Below are 19,540 nucleotides of genomic sequence, written 5' to 3' on the forward strand. Positions count from 1 at the left end.
AAATAAAGATGTTGCAGAGGAGGGGGACCCCAGCCCCAGCCCCGTCAACAAGCAAAAGGAGCAACTGAGACACAGTTAGTCAACTAGTCATTGATTAAGCACCCAGTATGTGCCAGGCACTGTGCCAGGCCCTTGAGGGTCTCATGAGCTATCTAGAGAGCGCGACAGAGATACAACTAGCCCCATACACCATGAGTGCCAGAAAAGATCCCTGTGCCAAGTGTTATGGGAGAATAGAGGTGTGAGGAAAAGGAGGAAGCAGGGAGTCTAGTTAATATTGTTGGCTCCCCAGGCTCATGCCTTGTATCAGTCAGGTTTCTGCCAATCCTGCCACATAACAAACAATCCCCAAGTCCTGATGGCTTACAGTAACAATCTTTCATTTTCCTTCAGCTGAGCTTGGCTCCAGGCAGCAGGTGGGTTTCAGAGCTGCTCTACCTAACTCTGCCTTCTGAGACCAGCAGCTACCAGCTCATGTTCTCCTCACAGCAACTAGTAGGAGAGCAAGAGGCCAACGTGAAACACACAAGCATATTTAAAGCCTCTATTCACGTCAGTTCTTCTGACTTCCCATTGGCTCAAACAAGCAACATTAATAGCACAGGGCAGTCCACCCTGCCTTACTCTAACAGGAGGACCTGCAATGTCACACTGGTGTGGTTGTGAAATCCTATTATCAGGATGGAGTAAAGAGTTGGGAGCAAGAATGCAATCTACCATGAGCGCCACAGGCCAGGCCCGGAAAGAAGAAAAATTCAGGTTATACAAACACTAAGAGCCACTCCACAAAACAGGGGGTGGCTACTGAATTTATTAGATGAGAGACAGAAACTCAATTCAAATTCCCTTTTTTTTTTTTTTTGCGGTACGCGGGCCTCTCACTGTTGTGGCCTCTCCCGTTGCGGAGCACAGACTCCGGACGCGCAGGCTCAGCGGCCACGGCTCACGGGCCCAGCCGCTCCGCGGCACGTGGGATCTTCCCAGAGCGGGGCACGAACCCGCGTCCCCTGCATCGGCAGGCGGACTCTCAACCACTGCGCCACCAGGGAAGCCCCCCAAATTCCCTTTTGCTACATAACTGGGAAGTCTGGGGTTTTATTGAATTCCAGTTCAACTGTTTCCAAAGGCTCAGATGATGTTGTCAGTGTTATGTCGCTCTCTCTCCATTTTTCTGTCCTAGTTTTCTGTGTCATGGGAAGCTGGACTTGTCGCCTGAGGATTTTTTGATCTTTACAGTTTGAGATCCCAGAGGAAGTGAGAGTCTCCGACAGCACTGACATAACAAATCTCAGGGAAGCTGCCAATTGGTCCAGTTTACCCCATCCACACATCCCCGAACCAATTACTATCACAGGGCAAAGGGGGAGAGGAATTGAAATATTAAAAGCTCCTAGATTCAAAATGAGGGTGTAGAGCCTAGTGCAGTTCAATTAAGAAGTAAAGAATACCGTCCTGGTCACTACAGACCACAGGCTTTCTGAGCTGTTGTTGCCTTAGCACCCTGGCTTTGCTCCACGGGGCAACGAGAACCAAGCCCCAAACGCCTTCTTGCATTTCATTCAGTTCTGAAGTAGCAGGAAAGAGCACCATATTGGGGCTCGCCAAAAGTGGCGTCACCTAATGTTGAGTATCTCGGCCACCATCTAATGCTCATTAAGGAGGCCAATCTGATATTTGCGATATATTGTGGGATACACATAAGGAAGGAACTTGATTTAGGGAGCAGTGGGGGCTTCCGCCGTGAGCTCTGTGGAGTTCCCCCTCCCCCGACCACCTCCACTCGGTTTCTAGAATGCACAGTTGTGAAGCGTTATCCCACGGTTTGGGAGAAACACAAGTTCTCCTCCCTTGTCATTCAAACAACACCAGGGAAGCATCTTGCCCTTTTCCGGGGCTTCCATCTGTGGCTGAGTTTCCACAAAGCCTCGGGATCCTCCCAACAGACATCCTGCGCACATCTTATCAAAAGAATAAAACTGCTGTATTTCGCGCTCTGCTCAGATCATTTGCGAGGTTTGAAACACATCCGTATTCAACACGGACTACAGCATTTGCCTTCGCATCGGCATTCCGCAGACTCGATATGGGGAGACGAGTCGGCCCTTCGGACTTAGCTGAAAGGCTGGCGCTTGGACAAGCCATTTCACGAGCACTAGCCCTGAAAGGCTGAGAGGTTGGCTGCCGGCGGGTCACCGAGGTGTGATGTGTGCTGAGAGGTGGAAGCAGCGGGACCCCTGGGTTCATCCGCTGGGTAAGTGCCGATGGACTGTGGACCGAGGCGCAAGCCCCGGGGAGAGGTAGGACGCCGAGCCAAGGAGTGGACTCTGCTCCAGGAAGTTCACGGCCTGATCAGGGAGCAAGTTCCTTCCCGACGCCCACGAGAAGATAATGCACAGGCCTGAAGTGGTAGAGCACCGGGCAGGAGACAGAAGGAATTGGAAACAGTGGCGTCAGAGCCCTGCACGTTGTGTCCAAGAACACAGATCCAGCCGCGCCAGCTACCGGGCGAGGAATGGGTTCCTCTAGGCTCATCAGACCAGAAGGCATTAGAGAGAAATCCAGGAGCTAAAGGCTGAGGAGATGGTGAGTTTAGGTGGGGCGAAGGGGTTCAGAACAGGCTCAAAACCTATTCAGATTTTTCTCCCTCCAGCTGTCTGTTTGTGGGCCTCTATTTCATTTTGGCTTTTTCTATATTTCCCTCCCCTCCCCCTCCCTCCTCCCCCCCTTCCTGTCTCTCTCTCTCCCTCTGTCTCTCTCTCTCATCCCCCCCTTTGCTCTCTGGCTACCTGTCTTTTCACCCTTCAATCTCTTTTTTCCTCTCCTTCTGTATCTGACAAAACTAGACAAGGAACTGAAAACACTGAAAGTACACTCTTTCATTAGGTATTTGTCTGTGTTCACTCTTATCCAAGTAGATAAGGAAAACAGGGGGAAACAGTGGGGGAAAGGTCAAGTGATACAGGTAAGCAATTCCTAGATAGGAAACCTTTCATGACTAACAAGAAGATGAAGAGATAACCCCCATAAGTGATTAGAGAAGTGCAAATTAAAACGGCATCCCTTCGCACCTAAGACATCGGCAAAACTTACGGAGTGGAGTAAAACCAAATGCTGTAGAAGATGTGGGGAAGTGGGAACTCCCATGCACTGCTGGTGGGACTGCAAAGTGACACTGTCGTTCTGAAGGATTATCTGGTGGTGCTTGGGGAAATGAAGTCAGTGCCAACCCTATGACCTAGAAATCCCCTACCTCTTCACCTCAGAGAAACTGTTGTACAGGGTCACACGGGGGCATGATTGAGACTGTCCATCATAGCTGCATTTGCAGTGCCAGAGAGTGGGGGACAACCGAGGCATCCCTCACAAGGGGGAAGAAGAAGCAAGATGGGGTAGACGTATACCACATGGATACATACGATGGTGGTGGGTACATATGATGGAATTCCTTGTAGCACTCAGAAGCAACGGACCAGACTTACATACAACACATGGACAGATCTTTAAGACATAGTGTTGAGTGAAAAAGGAACAAGATCTATGGCTTTATATTAAATTACTATTCTTATAATTTAAAAGCACATGTATGCCATACATCATATAAAGCACAAAACACACCATATACCTTTCAAAGAATATACATTAGAGTAGGTGCCAGACCTGGAGGTAGGATGGGGAGAGAAGCATGGAGTAGGGATGAGGGATGTAGGGGAGAAATCAGAAAATAAGTAAAACAAGAGGGATCTGTGCCTGGATCAACGAGGATGGCAGTGTGACATGATCTGTGGTGTTCGATTAATTCAAGGCCAAAGGACAGAAAGATGAGAAGAAAGAGAGGAAGGGAAGGAAGGAAGGAGAGGGGGAAGCAGACCAACAAGGTCCTCAAGAGCTGCAGAGCGTGTATGGTAGAGCCTCTTTTTAAGAGGAGAAAAATGAAGGTCAAATGAAGGCACTGAAGGACTCACCCTAGGTCACAGGACAAAGAGAGGCGTGGGCCCAGGTCTTCTCTTTTCTGGTCCAGGCTCTTCTCTCTGCCTCATTCTTATAATGCAAGGGAGCAGTACGTTCTCAATGGCCCAAAGTGAAGCGTTGTGCCACACAACCAAGATGGTGGCCAAAAGGATGAAGGGAGAAAGAAGGCCAGCAACTGGGCTTGGTCAAATGGATGGGGACCCTGCTCTGACCAGGTCAGACAGCTGGGCAGTGGTTCAGAGGGGCTGGTAGCCACTGCCAAGCAAAGGAGCAAAAGTCTCCAAGGCTTGAGTGTATACAATCCCCATATCCTCGAGGGGGAAAGGTGGGACTTACAGAGAACCTCTTAGGGGGTTTTCTTTGACACCCTTTTTCCCGCTCTACGTTGCTCCAATTATTTCCTTTCATCCTAACTCAGCCTCATGTAAATACGTGCGCAACTGGGACTTCTTCAGTAGTAAAAGACAGAAATCCAACTCAAATGGACTGAAGGAAAAAAACACCAGGGTGGGGTTTATCTGCTCATATAATTGGCCAGTTCACGGAATATAGCCTACTTCAGGCATGGCTGGATCCAGAGTTTCTAGCAATGTCAAAGGACAGACAGCCTGTTTCTCTGCCTGTGTGGCTGTTCCTCTCTTCTTCTCTCTCTCTCTCTCCATCTCCCTCTGTTTTCCTCAGTGCTGGCTTTCTCTGCCTGTGTGGCTGTTCCTCTCTTCTTCTCTCTCTCTCTCTCCATCTCCCTCTGTTTTCCTCAGTGCTGGCTTCATTCCAAGGTAGCATCTCTCCTCTCTCCCACCAAAGATACTCAGCAGTACCGGACATCAGCACGTGTCTCTTTTCTCATCACGATAACAAAAGTTGCAGGAAGGGCTTTCATGGTCTTTGCCGTGTCATATGCCGGAGCCCGAACCGATCATGGCAGCCAGGGGTACCCTGAGCTCTGATCGGTAGGCCCGCATCATACGCCCGCCCTCAGAGTGTATGTAAGGGGAGGGTGTTAAAGTCAATACCATCCAAGCCACAGGAACTGAGAATGCGGGTAGCAGTTACCGCCAAAGGAAAGCAGGGTGCTGTGTAGACACAAACAACAGATATCTACTACTATGTATACGTGCACATGTATATGTATATGTGTACGTATATATCTATGTCTTTATATGTGTATTTATATATATTTGTGTATGACTTTGTATGTACCTATTTCTATTTAGTTATTTTTACGCAGCTAACCAGTTCACATGGCTCACAGTTCACGAAGTGCAAATGAGTAGACAATGAAGTCTCCTTTCCATCCTTCTCGCAGACACAGGCTCACCTTTCTGGGGCAGCCAGTAGTACTGGGGTCTTATCTTTCTCCACAGAGACACTGCGTATACAAGCCGATATATAGAAGCCAACGTACAAGCCAATATATACAAGCCAACCTGCAAACCAGTCTCTGCCTTTCCCCTCACATGCTCTTTGTACACAAATGGACGCATTCTGTACTAGGGTTTGGGCTCCTAGGTGTGCATTTTCTGGTGAAGGGGGAGCAGTTTGACCCTGGAGGAGACCTGCCTCCGTCACTCCCCTCCTCCCCCTCCCACTTCAGCCCCACCTCCACCAAAAGGCCAGGGCAGGCCGGGCCGGGCTGCAGGGAGGCCTGGGAAGGGTAACTCGCTGGGCTCCACAGAGCTTCCTGCCAGCTGTCTCGGAGCCATTCGTTCTGTGAGGCACCTCCAGCCCCTGAGGGAGAAGGTACGAGGGAATCCCAGCTAACAGAGCAGTACATCTCCACACAGGGGATCTTGGCCTGCCTCTGACCTGACCCTTCCCTCCAGGCCAGCAGACCAGGTGCAGGTCTGGGTGGTAGGCCTGCCCCCCAAGGAAGTGGGCAGGAGGGATTGGCTGAGCAGGGTGGGTTTTCGTAGGAGGAGAAGTGCAGGGCAGGCGCAAAGGGGGGGCTCTGCTGGCCAAAGGTGATCACAGCCCTGGGTGGCAGTGGGAGGGCAGAAGCCCAACACAGTCCCGACCTTGGCCTTCCTGGGAAACAAGACCCGCCCCGAGAGTGGCCTTCATAATTGGTGCCACCCCTTGCAACATTTTTACGATAGGGGTTTGGCTTTGATGCTGGTTGAGTGCCAACATTCCATAGGTGCTTTTCCAATACAAGCCCATTTAAATCTTACAACCGTTCTATGAGGTAGGAAGTGGCCTCATTCCCTTTTTTTTTTTTTTTTTTTTTTTTTGCGTGGTGCGCGGGCCTCTCACTGTTGTGGCCTCTCCCGTTGCGGAGCACAGGCTCTGGACGCGCAGGCCCAGCGGCCATGGCTCACGGGCCCAGCTGTTCCGCGGCATGCGGGATCTTCCCGGACCGGGGCACGAACCCGTGTCCCCTGCATCGGCAGGCAGACTCTCAACCACTGCGCCACCAGGGAAGCCCCTGATTCCCTTTTTGCAGGTGAGGACATGAGCCTCAGCTGGGAGTACCGGGCGAGGCTGTACCACTCGGCCTCCCTGGTCACCACCGCCGGCCCACACCCGGCTCCCCCGTCTGCCCCTGCTTGGCAAACTTCCAGCAGGACCGCAAAAATCAGAAGCCTGAAGATGGCCAATCAAGAGAAAGGGATGCTTGGACCAAGCCTGATGTTCCTTCACCTGTTGATGCTGAAACCCAGGGCAGGTTTCTCAAAAGGACGGGGCCAGGTCGTCCACTTCCTCCCTCTGACCTCAGCAGCGTGGAGGGGCGTGGAGCAGCGTGGGTCATGGCGGTTAAGCGTTGTCATAATTCTCTCCCCTGGAGCAATGAACTCCATCTCCCTGCATCTGTGTGGGAGGAATGTAATCCAGTTCTGCTAGGAACTCAGAGCACATAGGGATTCCTTTCTCCTTTTGTGGTCAGGAAATGAGTTTTGCTCTGTTTTTCACTCGGGAGCTTATTACGCAATTGCTTAAAATATGCAACGGGATGCAGATATTTATATGAGGATGTTGAAATGATGACTTTTTAATGGAAGCAATCTAATTATGCCGTATCTGCGCCCTTTTCATTTTTTTAAAAATTATTCTTACGGCGTTTGAAAGAAGCAGCAATTTTTGTGTGTGCGTCTGGGTTGCGTTTTTGTTTTTGTTTAGGGTATGTGGTTTTATTTAATCTCCCAGACTGTTTAAGTGGATTGCAAAGAAAAAAAAAATCCAAAAAGTATATATGGCTGTGATTTAACAAGATAATTAGCAGCTGCACTTTATAACAAAATCTAAGGCAATTATCACTTCAGGAGGACCCGAAGGAATCCCAGCTGCCGACATCCTGCTTCTCTGCCAGAGGGAATGACATCATAACTGCTCCAGACAAAGGGGAGGTGGTTTCTGGTCACTGTGATGTCACTTGCTCCAACAGACAGTCCCGGACAGCTGGAAGACAGGTGGCTGCTTCCTAGGATGTGAAAGAGGAGGACGGGCACCGGAAGGACATCAGTTAATTACAGGCCCAGACCCCCGCCCCCATCCCCCACTTCTGGTGCCCATCTTCTTCCCCTAGTCCTCGCAGCACCTTCTTTTGAGAAGTCGAATTGTTCCTCTCCTCGTCTCCGGAGCCTCATTTCTAAATCTTTATCCCAACGAATCAAACTTTAGTGGCTTATCAGGTCTTACTCACAGTCAAGTTTACCACTTGGCCAAAATGCGTCCCTTCAGAGATGAGAATTCCTAAGTTCCATTGGATGGCAAGTCAAAGCAAGCTTGAGAAGATTTGTATTTTCATGGCAGGATTGCTTTCTTTGACTCTGTAGGAAACAATGAATCAATCTAGGCTCCCAAACGCTTTTGGAATCAAAGAACAGAGCACTCTAATACGGCATCATCAAATTCCAGGTAGCAAATAGGAATTTGTCACTGGTTGAATTTTATATGTAAAATCGAGCCATAATTGGCTCATTCCATGATTACAAATTCCAGGAAATATTTCAACGCATTGTGGGATAATTCCATGATGCGCTTAGATATCGAACACACGGTCGGTCTTCTGATGGTTCCAAAGGATGGAGGGAGCAGGTCTGATTTCCTTGTAAACTGTAGGAGTCACAGACCAGCAAGCTGATTCTGGTTACGAGCCGCCAAACGTGCCTGTACCCCTGCTCATTCATGAAACTATAAAGTGGCAGCCAGGGCCTTGAACGTCACAATGCCAGATGACATTCTTGGTGTCCGGGTGGGAATTTGTCCTTTGACAGATAAACCACAAAAAGATGTGGACTTGTTTTTGCTCTCGCTCAATCCCCCCTACCCCTGAAAGCCATCTCCCTTGCGCCCAAGTTACAAACTGGGGGAGAATAACAGGCTCAGAACCTCAGCTAGAAGGCTTCTGGGCACACAGGAAATGAAAGGAGACGTGAACAGCCCCAAGAAGGCCACCGACTGCCGAGTCTCACTCAAACGCTGATGTAGCGACCACAGTCCTGCCCAGAATTCAGCCTCCCTCTGGAACTGGGCAGAATTCTGCAGCCAGGGGGCTAAGTCTGCAGCCCACACAGCAGATCGTTGGCCCAGTGCCATTCTCAGCCTTCTAGAAAACTTCCTGCTTCCTTTATGGAAAACAGGTGTCCGTGTCTTCATGCATTAGGCTGGATATCAGGCAGGAGCCTGGGCTGAGGGGTTGTTTCTGTTATCTCTTGCTATTTAATAAATCACCCAACCTTAGTGGTCTAAGCAATAACCATTTTAGTATGCTCCTGGATTCGACGGGTCAGAAATGCAGACAGGGCACAACTGTGGTGGCTTGACTCTGCTCCATGATGTCTGGGGCCTCAGCTGAGAAGACCTGAATGGCTGAGGGGTGACTCAATGGCTGGGGGCTGGAATCATCTGAAGCCTCGTTCACTCACACGTCTGGCGATTGGGCTAAAATGACTCAAAAGCTGGGCTCAGCTGGGATTGTTGATGGGCCCACCCACAGGTAGTCCCTTCACGTGGATTGGGCTTCCTCATAGCATGGCAGCCAGCATAGCCAGACTTCTCACAGCTTGGAGCTCCGAGTCTGAGTGTTCCAGCAAAGGCGGCAGAAGTTGCATGGCCTTTTATGACCTGGTCACGTAGGCAAGTCACATAGCATCGCTCTCGTAGTGTTTCTTTCGTTGAAGCAGTCACAAGCCCACCCAGATTCAAGGGGCAGCGTCACAGAACCCACCTGTCGACTGGAAGAGTGTCAAAGACTTTGCGGCCGTGTTTCAAAACCACCATGAGGCTGACTTCCGTACAGTGCCCACTTTCACCTTCAGCCAAGTGTTCAACGTCACTTGAACACTAGGGCAACATTTTCCCATCAGGATCAGTGGCATTAGGGCAACACTTAAGATGAGGAAGAGAATGGGGAAGTGGAGGATGGAGTGCAAAACTCTGGTTTGTCCTTTCTGAATGTCTAATTATTTTCCCTCATTTCTCAGGGGGTATAGAGTCCCCCCCAGACCCTCCCCCTTGCCATTTGCTTCCAAAGTAGATGGAAAAGGATGAGCCACGTGACTCGTCCTCATGGGGAGAGAAAGGCAGGAGGCCTGCCTGGAGAAAGCCGTTTTCTCGGTGGCCCGGGGTTTGGAGAGATCTAGACGGGAGGGGCCCTGGTCAAGTTGGAGGTACAAAGCCATTTCGCTTCCTTCCTCTCTTCTGACCCTCAAAGCCAGACTCCAGGCTGGCTTAGCCTGTGACTCCCTCCCAGGGCTTCTGTCCCCAGAAGGAAAGTGTGACTATAGAAAGCGATAGAGTGAGATTATGGCCAGAGTTCTTGGCAAGGCAGAGTTCTGGGGTGTTTGCTTTCCACTCCAGCCCCAGGGATGCACCTGGTGGCTTGCCTGAGCCTCTAAAAAAGCACTCCACGTTTGTACAGACCCTTCCAGGTGTTGAGACAGGTAACAGAAGAGGCATCCCAAATCGGGGCTTGGAAGGGAGCTTCTGGCCCAGGGACCCCACCCCCATCCTTTTAACAGCCTAGGGAACCGAGGCTCAGAGGGGCTGTGACTGGCCCAGGGTCACCAGTGTGTCGGTGGCTGAGTGTGGTCAGCCTGCCCTCCACCCAGAGGGGAATTTCCACAGCGTACTGACCGCCAGGGCTTACACTCAGGAGAAAGCCCCTAATATCCAGCGTTTAGCCAGGCCCAGCAGCCCCCCTGGGCCTCTGGGCAGCTCTGGGCCTGCCGGGCGGCTCCTGCCCACTCCCAGCCACCCGCAGAGGCCCCTCAGGCTGCCAGGGCCACGTCACCGTCACCGCAGCCTGCGGCCTGCCCGGCTAATGGCAGCGGCTGCAAGGGAAGCGAAGCCTCGGTGATTACAGCATCAAGGAATCACAAATGCATCTGCAAAGATGACATTAGGAGCATTAGACCTGGCACGGCTGCCTCCGGAGAGGTCGCTGGGAGGAGGCCGGGGCGGGGGGCCAGGGGCCGGGAGACAGACGCGCCTCTGTCTCACCCCACCCCCTGCGTTCGCAGCCGGGCCGAGATGACAATGCCAGGATTCACGAGCCCCTCGCAGAAACCACGTCGGCCGCCAGTCTCGTGTGTGTCAGCGAAGATAACAGACGTCTTTCACGGGGAAATAATTGTCTGAAACACAACTGGACAAGCCCCCAGGAGGTTGCATTAGACGGAGGGAGCCTTGCTTTGGGGGAGGGGGGGTGACCTGGCAGGCAGCCCCCTCCCCAGTTCCCATGATCCTTTGACATCCTAATGAGCTGTGCTGGCCTCTGTGGAAGATAATCGTTATGTCAGCGATGGCCGCCTGCCCCTCTGAAAAAAAAGCGAAGGCAGCCAGGGTGGGAAGCACATGGGCCACTTTTATGTAACACTCCTCTGATACACGCCGCAGTGGGGATTTATGCTGTCTTTGAAGTAAATTGCATCCCGGTGCACCATAGCATGAAAGTTAAGATTTACCATGGCTGGGACCTCCGAGACCCTGCTGGAAGCTAGAATAATTAGCACAGCATTTGGCTGCCTCTCCTCCCGCTCTGCGGGCGGTGACAGGAGTGGCACTAATAGATCTTCCAGGCCTCGGCTCGGTGTGTTTGTTATGGGGTCCAAGGCGGCTGTGGGCAAAGAGGACTCTGGTCAACCGGAGACGTGGAGGCGGGGGGAGGGACTGGGACCGATCCCATTGCTTGGAACAGGGGGTCCTGCTCCTCCATCAGAGGGAGGGTTCGGGCCGCCATAAGCGCTTCCGGAACCCAGGAGCTCATTTACAAACAGATACCAGTGCCAGACTCCTGGCTCGCTACAGGTGGGCGTCCTGGGGCGCCTGGCCAGTTTGGGGATCGCCCGGGTTATATCAGCTCCAGTATTCAATGGTTTTCAGAAGGCAGCGCCTGAGTCCCCCACCAAGTCCTGCCAACTCTGCTCCTCCCTTTCCCCTCCTGCAGGCACCTTGGGGTGGGGGTGGGGGGGCTTTCCCAGATCCTTCCCCGGGGCCTCAATCTTTCATGCTGGAGCAGCTGAGATGTGAACTTGATCAACAAATCCTGTTAGCCACCCCCCCAGCAGCTGCCTGGTCACCCCAGCTCTACCACTAACCAGCTGTGTGACCTTGGGCAAGTCCCTACCCCTCTCTGGGCCTCAGCTTCCACTCCCTGATGGGGTTGGATTTTCATCAGATCATCTTGAAGGACCTCCTGGAACATTCTGTGATATAGTTGACTCTCCTCTTCCCCAGGACACCTGCATGGAACTCTAAGGAATCAAAGTGTGGAAGTAATGTCCAGTTATAGGGTCCCAGGCTCACGATAGGACGCTGGTGGGGGGAGTGAGGACCAGCCGGCACCGCTCAGTGCAAAGATACAAACACCTACTCAGCAAAGTCTTTCCTGAGGTTGCGATGATGTCATATGATCAGTTATCATTCCATAGCGCAGAGCAGCTTCCCAGGACCCCTAGAGGCCCCAGTTCATAATCATAATAAGAAAGCAACACTGGGTAGCATTTTCCAAAGCCCCCATCTGATTCTCACAGCATTGGTTTAAGCTTGCTAATAAAATTGTCCCCATTTCACAGCTGGGAAAACTAAGGCTCTGGAAAACTGGCCTGAGTGAGTCAATGAAATGTTATAGAGAGAAATAGAGATTTTGAACTCAAATCCATATGAGTGCAAATCTCAACTCTGCCACACTAGCTGGGTGAACTAGGGTAAATGGGAAACTCTCAAAGCCTCAGTTTTGTCGTCTGTGAAATGGACGTTAACTGGACCTAAATGAGGTCTTGTAAGGGCTCATGGAGCAAGCACACCTCAAAGGGACGCACAGGGCGGCCTCCCCAGCGGAGTAGAAGTTCCCTGGGCCAGAGTTGCTCTACAAGTAACAGGAGAGTCTGGCTTCAGACCCAAGTCACTTTTGCCTCCCGGGCCTCATGTGATGTCTGGCACGAGTTGGGCGCAGTAAATATTTGTGTTGGAGAAGATAGCAGATAAAGCTGTGAGGGCTGCAGAAGATTTTCAAAGTGAACTGGGGGCCTGTGCTGTGAAGAGAGGGTAGGAAAGGGGCAGAACCCAGTGTAAAAAGCTCACGCCGCAAGGTCCAGAGTGCCATGTAGGTTGGGACCAGAATCACATGGGTGCAGAAGTTCTTGGGCGGATTCTGCAGGACCAATCCCCAAAATGCCCTGAGTAGTCTTTCAGATCGATCGTCTAAGGCTGGCGATTTGGGGGAAATCCAATCAATGAAGTGGAATCAGTGGCCACAAATGCCAAGTGGGGTTCCTGAATGAACCATCTTCCTGCTTCTCTCCCTTGTCCTGACCGCACCCTAAATTCCCCTCTGCCACATAGACATCGGTGTGGCAGGGCAAGATGAAATGGGGGCTCCCTCCAGTGTAAATCCTAGACCCAGAAGGGTGAGGGGATCTCAGAGTGACCCCAGAAGATTGCCAACCCCTCTCCCTACTCCATGTTCTCCAGCCTCAGGTCTCTCCCTGAGCTGAAAGTGACGGACATCCCATCCCCTAGAGTGTTCTGTAAGACCTACGTTTTGCCCCACAAAGGGGAGAGCACCACGAGGAGATCCTCCTTCATTGATGGGGCCAGAGGCTCCCCTGCATACTTACTCTTTTTGCTCAGAGACACCTCCCTTCGCTGAGGTCACACCCAGGACAGGTGACACAGGCTTACCAAGCAGGCAGGCCAGCAGAACACCCCAGTGCTCTTGATTGTTCCTCAAAGACCAGGGATGGATGGATGGATGGATGGTTGATGGACGGTTAGACAGACGGATGAGCAGAGTTCCCCAGCACAGGCTGGCTTCTTGCTCTGGAGCCTTACACCTGTTACAATCAGGAGGTTTTTGCAAGCGTCTTGCCTACTTTCTCCCAACTATGGCTTTAAGCCACTCCCTTTTCTCTGTTCCTTGGGAGACAACAAAGAGCCAGGTGACCTCCGGTAAGAAACGGTCCTACTGGCCATATACCCAGAGAAAACCGTAATGCAAAAAGACACATGCACCCCAATGTTCATTGCAGCACTATTTACAATAGCTAGGTTATGGAAACAACCTAAATGCCCATGAACAGACGAATGGATAAAGACGATGTGGTACATATATACAATGGAATATTACTCAGCTATAAAAAGGAACGAAATTGGGTCATTTGTAGAGACGTGAATGGGCCTAGAGACTGTCACACAGAGTGAAGTAAGTCAGAAAGAGAAAAACAAATATCGTATATTAACGCATATATGTGGAATCTGAAAAAATTGATATAGACGACCTTATTTACAAAGCAGAAATACAGACACGGATGTAGAGAAGAAACGTATGGCTACCAAGGAGGGAGGGGGGAGGGGATGAATTGGGAGATTGGGATTGACATATATACACTACTGACACTATGTATAAAATAGATAACTAATGAGAACCTACTGTATAGCACAGGGAACTCTACTCAATGCTCTGTGGTGACCTATTATGAGAAGGAAATCCAAAAAAGGGGATATATGTATACGTATAGCTGATTCATTTTGTTGTACAGGAGAAACTAACACAACAATGTAAAGCAACTATACTCCAATAAAAATTTTTTTTAAAAAAAAGGAAATGGTCACACGTAGTTAACTGCCATTCCACACATATGACATCAGGGAAAGAGGGAGGGCTTAGAGGCAGACAGACCCAAGCTTGAAAACCACACCCAGCACCCCTGAGCTGTGTGACCTTGTGCAACCTACAAAACCTCTCTGAACCTATTTCATCATCTGTAAAATGGGATCGTGATCATGACCTCTCAGGGATGTTGTGAGAAAAGAGATCATTCCCAAGAAGTACGTGGCATGTGGTAGATATTTTCTGTTCAAGGAAGTGAGCTAGAGGTGGTGGAAAATAGCCTGGGCGTTGGTATCTAAACAGGTCTGGGCTAGAACCTGCTCGACCACCGACAGTGCAGCCTTGAGCCAAGGTAGTAGATTCCAAGCCTGTCCCATCTACAAAAAGGTGTTATAATATGTACCTTTCAGGGTTGCCATGAACAGTAGACGTATTTCCTGTAAAGCTCCCAGCTCACAGTAGGTGCTTAACAAATGGTAGCTGTTATTATCTCTTGTGAAAGGAGATGGGGAAACTGAGGCATGAAATGATGTACTCGGCCAGTGAAAGAATGATGGGACCCAGGCTTCTGTGTGGCCCATGAGCCACGCCAAAGCACCACTAGAGACATCGTTCACCTCAGCCACCCTTCAGGCTCCCGTGATTAGGATTCAGCCTGACCTCTGATTGGCTGCAGCTTGCAGGGTGGGTGGAGCCTGAGGGCTAATTTTGTCCAGTATTCTGGACTCCCAATCCAGTGCTCTCCCCACATCTTCACAAGACGGCGTAACAGATGACGGAGAACACTGGACACACGCCACCGTGAATTCCGATCCTGGTGCCACGGACCCCAGCATGGCCCCTCTGTGTCTCAGTAATGGGAGTGATAACGGTGCTTACCTCAAAGAGTTGTTGCGACCGTGAGACAGCGCCTGGCACGTGCAAAGTCCCCAGTCAACGTTAGCTATGATTATTATTCGCTCTGTGCCACGTAGAGCTTTGATCTCTCAAAGACCCATTAATCGCTCAGCCTCTTCTTCAAGGGATTAAAAAAAAAAAACCCAGCAAATGAAATTCTACATGAAATCATCGCTGTAATATTTCTGCTGCCAGGACAAATCATTAGGAGGGGAAAAAAAACACTAGCAGTGATACCACTGGCCTGCTCAGAATGAAGAAGGGACATTAATATAGCAGCTTCCAGTCTAATGGCTAAAGAAGGGGGAAGGGAGGGGAGGGGTGCCGAAGGAGGGGACTCTGGAAGGAAGGGGGCCTCTCAGTCAGGAGCTCCCCGGAGGTGTAGGGGTCTCTGTGCTCAGCAAGGAGAGGCACGGAGCCAGCGTGAGTTTGGGGAGGAGAAATCCCACCCCCAGCCCAGGGCCAACTGCCCAGCATACCCTTGGCCGTGGCCCTGCCTCCCAGCAGTGTCCAGCCAGTCTCTGGCTCTGATGCCCCCGCCTTCAGGACGGGGGGCCTCCTCGGGCTCAAGGAACCTTCTCCACAGAGCGCTGGACCCAGGAGCTTGGCAATCCCTGAGGCTGGCCCCAAGAGACAGTGGACCCAGGTTCGTGCCATCTCTGCCTCTCTCTGACCTCCCCTGCCCTTTCTAGGCATCCATTTCCTCAACAGAAGAGTGAGGGGTTGAGCTGAGGTCTGGTTTAGAAAGCTGTGTCAGGGACCCCAAGGGTGGGTACGGGACCTCACCTTGCTTCTCCCAGAGCGGGCCCACCATGAGCCGATTGAGGCCTGGGGTTACAGACAGATATGATTTTGTTTAGCAGAAGGGTTCTGCTACTTCAAACTCAAGAATGTAGAAAGCCCCAGAGTAGAGGATCTCCAGCTCCCCGCCCCCTAACCAAGTGTCCCCCGGCCTGGGAGGCATCAAGGACAAACCAGGGAAGCTGGCTCAGGGTTCCGAGGCCTTGCTGATCCGTCTTCCCGAGCGGCCACCAGGCCTTGTGTGGCACACTTTGTCCTCCGGCAAGGGCTGGCTGGACACAACGCCTTGGCCCAAGGCCTGCCTGCAGGAACCAAGCCCAGTAGTCTCCTCGGCCTCCTGCCTTGTGCCAGCACACTCCTTGGTGGAGGAGGTGACCCGTGGGGCAACTGAGAGTCACGTTCTGAGCTCAGGCCTGGGGTGTCTCAATGGGCAACTTGTCCCGCTCGGGGGGGTGAGGCAGCAAAGGGGGCTAAGGTGTGGGACCAGCCCGAGCCCACCCTGGGACCCCCAGGAAGTGGCGTGGGCCACCAGGCCACTACACCCAGTCTGAGCCCCCAATTCTGAATTCAGCCTTGGGGTCCCTGATCAGAAGGCAGGACCCCCTGGCAGAGTCATAGGGGTACATCTCAGATCATTCCTTAACAGCACTCTTTGTCAGAGGCAAGGAAGAATGCCGACCTGTTAAGCACACCAAAGCCAGAAGAGGGGCAGGGTTTCCTTGAAGGAGGAAAAACCAGCCCAGAAAGGATGGCCAGGGGCCCATACCATTTTTTATACTTTTGCTGGGGTGTGGATCAGAGCTCCTTGGTGCAGCAGTCAAGGTCCTCTGAGTGAAGGCCCCCATCTTCTCTCTGCCTCGTGCACTCGGCAGTTGATCAATCAGGCCATTCTTGTGCCCCTGTGCCTTTGCACATGCGATTCTCCGTAACAGAACGACTGTCCCTTCCCACCCCCACCCCTCTGCCTCCCGCCTGCCCTCAGCCTTATCTGCCTGGCAAGCTCCTCCTCACCCTTCAAAGCCCATTTTCCATTCCACTGTAAGACCTCTGATACCCTCCAGAGAGAGGTTCTTGCCCCCTCCTCTGTCTCCCTACAATATCTTCACACACACACACACACACACACACACACACACACAGATGTCACTTGTGGCAATTACATTTATTGGAAGAATGTGTCTTTGGCCTGCATTACTGGACTGTGAGCTCCTTGGTATGGACTCTACCTTTTTGTATGCACATATACTTGCATAATTATCTAAATTCGTCTCGCCTGCCTAAAAACTTGGTTGTGATGGCATCGGGAAGAATGATGACCAGCATTTATCAGTGACCCAGTGCGTGCCAGGCACCGAGCTGGTATTTCCGACAGCACCCCTGCGGTGAGTGCAGGGCGGGGTGGGGGGAACTATGACTCCATTTCACAGATGAGGAAACTGAGGCTCAGGAAGGTTAAGAATCCTTTCCAAGGCCACACAGCTAGTAAAGTTAAGCCAGGACACGATCATCGTTCTTTTAGATTCCAGAATGCAGCGTTTTTTACTGCTTTCTCTCCACACTGTGCTGGTACCAGAAGCTATATCCCCACTTCTTGATCCCCAGTGCCTGGCACAAACTCGTGTCCTCTGCATCGGCAGGCGGACCCTCAACCACTGCGCCACCAGGGAAGCCCGGAACAGATCACTTTTAAAAAGCACTTCCAAAGCTTGTCACTGCACAGGGTTAAAATCAGAATTTCCCTTTCTCACTGCCATGTTTACTTTGTTAATTTCTTCCACAATTTATTAGAACGTAAAACGTATCCAAAAATTGTTTTAACTGTATTTTTTCCTGTCTTTACTATGTTCAGGAATGAAAAGCTGATGTTCTAGAGAATGGTTTGGCTTTCTCGACTAAAGCTGGACATACATACCCCCTTAGTTCTACTCCTAGGTAACCACCCACAGTGGGAATTAGAGGTACCCACAAAAAGGTATGTACTAGAATGTCCACAGCAAGGCTAACCCACCCCAAAGCCCATCCAAAGCCAGATGGATAAATAAAGGGCATAATGGTCACACAAGGGAACGCTACACGGCAACAGAAACGAGCAAACTACACTCAGCAAAGTGGATACATCTCAGCATCACAATGTTAAGTAAAAGACATCAGACCCCAAAGAGGAAGGGAGGATGCGTCTACAGCCCTGCTTTTGTAATCTTTGTATGCATGATCTCATTGAATCCTCATGACCACCCTGTGAGGGAAGGGCCATTATTATTCCCATTTTACAGATGAGGCTTGGAGCTTGTCAGCGGTCACGGTGTGGCCCCTGGCAGCGCCGGGATCACACCCAGGTAGGGTGTGGATCCGAGGGAGGGAGGATGCACCTACAGCCCTGCTTTTGTAATCTTTGTACGCATGATCTCATTGAATCCTCATGACCACCCTGTGAGGGAAGGGCCATTATTATTCCCATTTTACAGATGAGGCTTGGAGCTTGTCAGCGGTCACGGTGTGGCCCCTGGCAGCGCCGGGATCACACCCAGGTAGGGTGTGGATCCGAGGGAGGGAGGATGCACCTACAGCCCTGCTTTTGTAATCTTATTAACCGTGGGACTTCTACGGCTATGGGCAGCCGCAACTGCTGGCCGGGCATCAGGTGCCTGTGTTGCTTGCACACGCACGCACACGCGCGCGCACACACGTAGCCTTACCCACAAAGGCTGCTTTGCCTCGAGACGTCACTGCCTCGGAAGCCGTACTGTCTAAGCCCCATTTTACAAATGTGGCCATTGGGGAAGGATGCCGGATTTAGCAAATGAAAATACAGGCTGCCCAGTTAAAGGTGAATTTCAGAGAAAGAGTGCATACTTTTGTAGAAGAAGGATGTCCCGTGTAACATTTGGGACATACTTATAGTAAAATTATTCATTCGTTTATCTGAAATTCAACTTTTACTGGATGGCCTCTATTTTATCTAGCACCCCTACCAGTGGGGCCTGAGGAAGTATAGGAACATATTAAGTCACAGTGGTGGTTTGTCAAAGTCAAGGATCTGGGCCCAAGGCCCTGGACTCCTCATTTGGTGCTCTTTCCACTGGCTGTGCCTACCCCCAGCCCCGAACTTTCTCACACTTCTCATGTTTACAGCCAAACCCATCACTCTCCCCAGGGACTGCCTCTCACGTTCCTTGTGCCCTACTAAGCCAGAGGCCCCCGCCATGTTCACAGCTGGGGTCACTGCAGCCCTACCCTGAGGCTCAGCCCAGCCCTAGGCTATGGGGAACATGAACCTCCTTCTCGGGGGAAACCAAGGGCTCCTGAATTCATAGCCTGAGGATTCAGCCTTGCCAGAGCTTCCCCACCTACCTGGAACCCAGTTCCAGCAAGCACTGGTTTTTTGCTACATGATAAGCCACCCCTATATTTAGCGGCTTAAAACATGGCAATCATTCTTTTTGCTCCTGAATCTGCACTGTGGGCAGGTCTCAGTGAGGAAGACTCATCTCTGGGCCACATGGCGTCATCTGGAACGGTTCACCTGAGGACTGGAGGGGAGTCACCTTCCACATGACTGGCTCACACAGCTGACAAGCTAGGACTGGTAGTGAGCTTGGAGCCCAGCCAAAGCTGAGGACCGGGGGCCGTGGTCCCTGTGCACTTGAGCCTCTGCACGTAGCCTGGGCTTCCTCACAGGAGTCATATACTGCTACTTCTCTTTCAGCCAAGACAGCCACAAAGACCCACCCAGGTGCGAGGGAAGAGGACGTAGACTTGTCTCTTGAGAGGGACGTGTATGTCAAGGTTCTGGAAGAGCATGCCATACTGGAAATATTAATG

This window comes from Neophocaena asiaeorientalis, unplaced genomic scaffold (genome assembly GCF_003031525.2).
Source record: "Neophocaena asiaeorientalis asiaeorientalis breed wild unplaced genomic scaffold, Neophocaena_asiaeorientalis_V1.1 scaffold312, whole genome shotgun sequence".
NCBI classification, from domain to species: domain Eukaryota; kingdom Metazoa; phylum Chordata; class Mammalia; order Artiodactyla; family Phocoenidae; genus Neophocaena; species Neophocaena asiaeorientalis.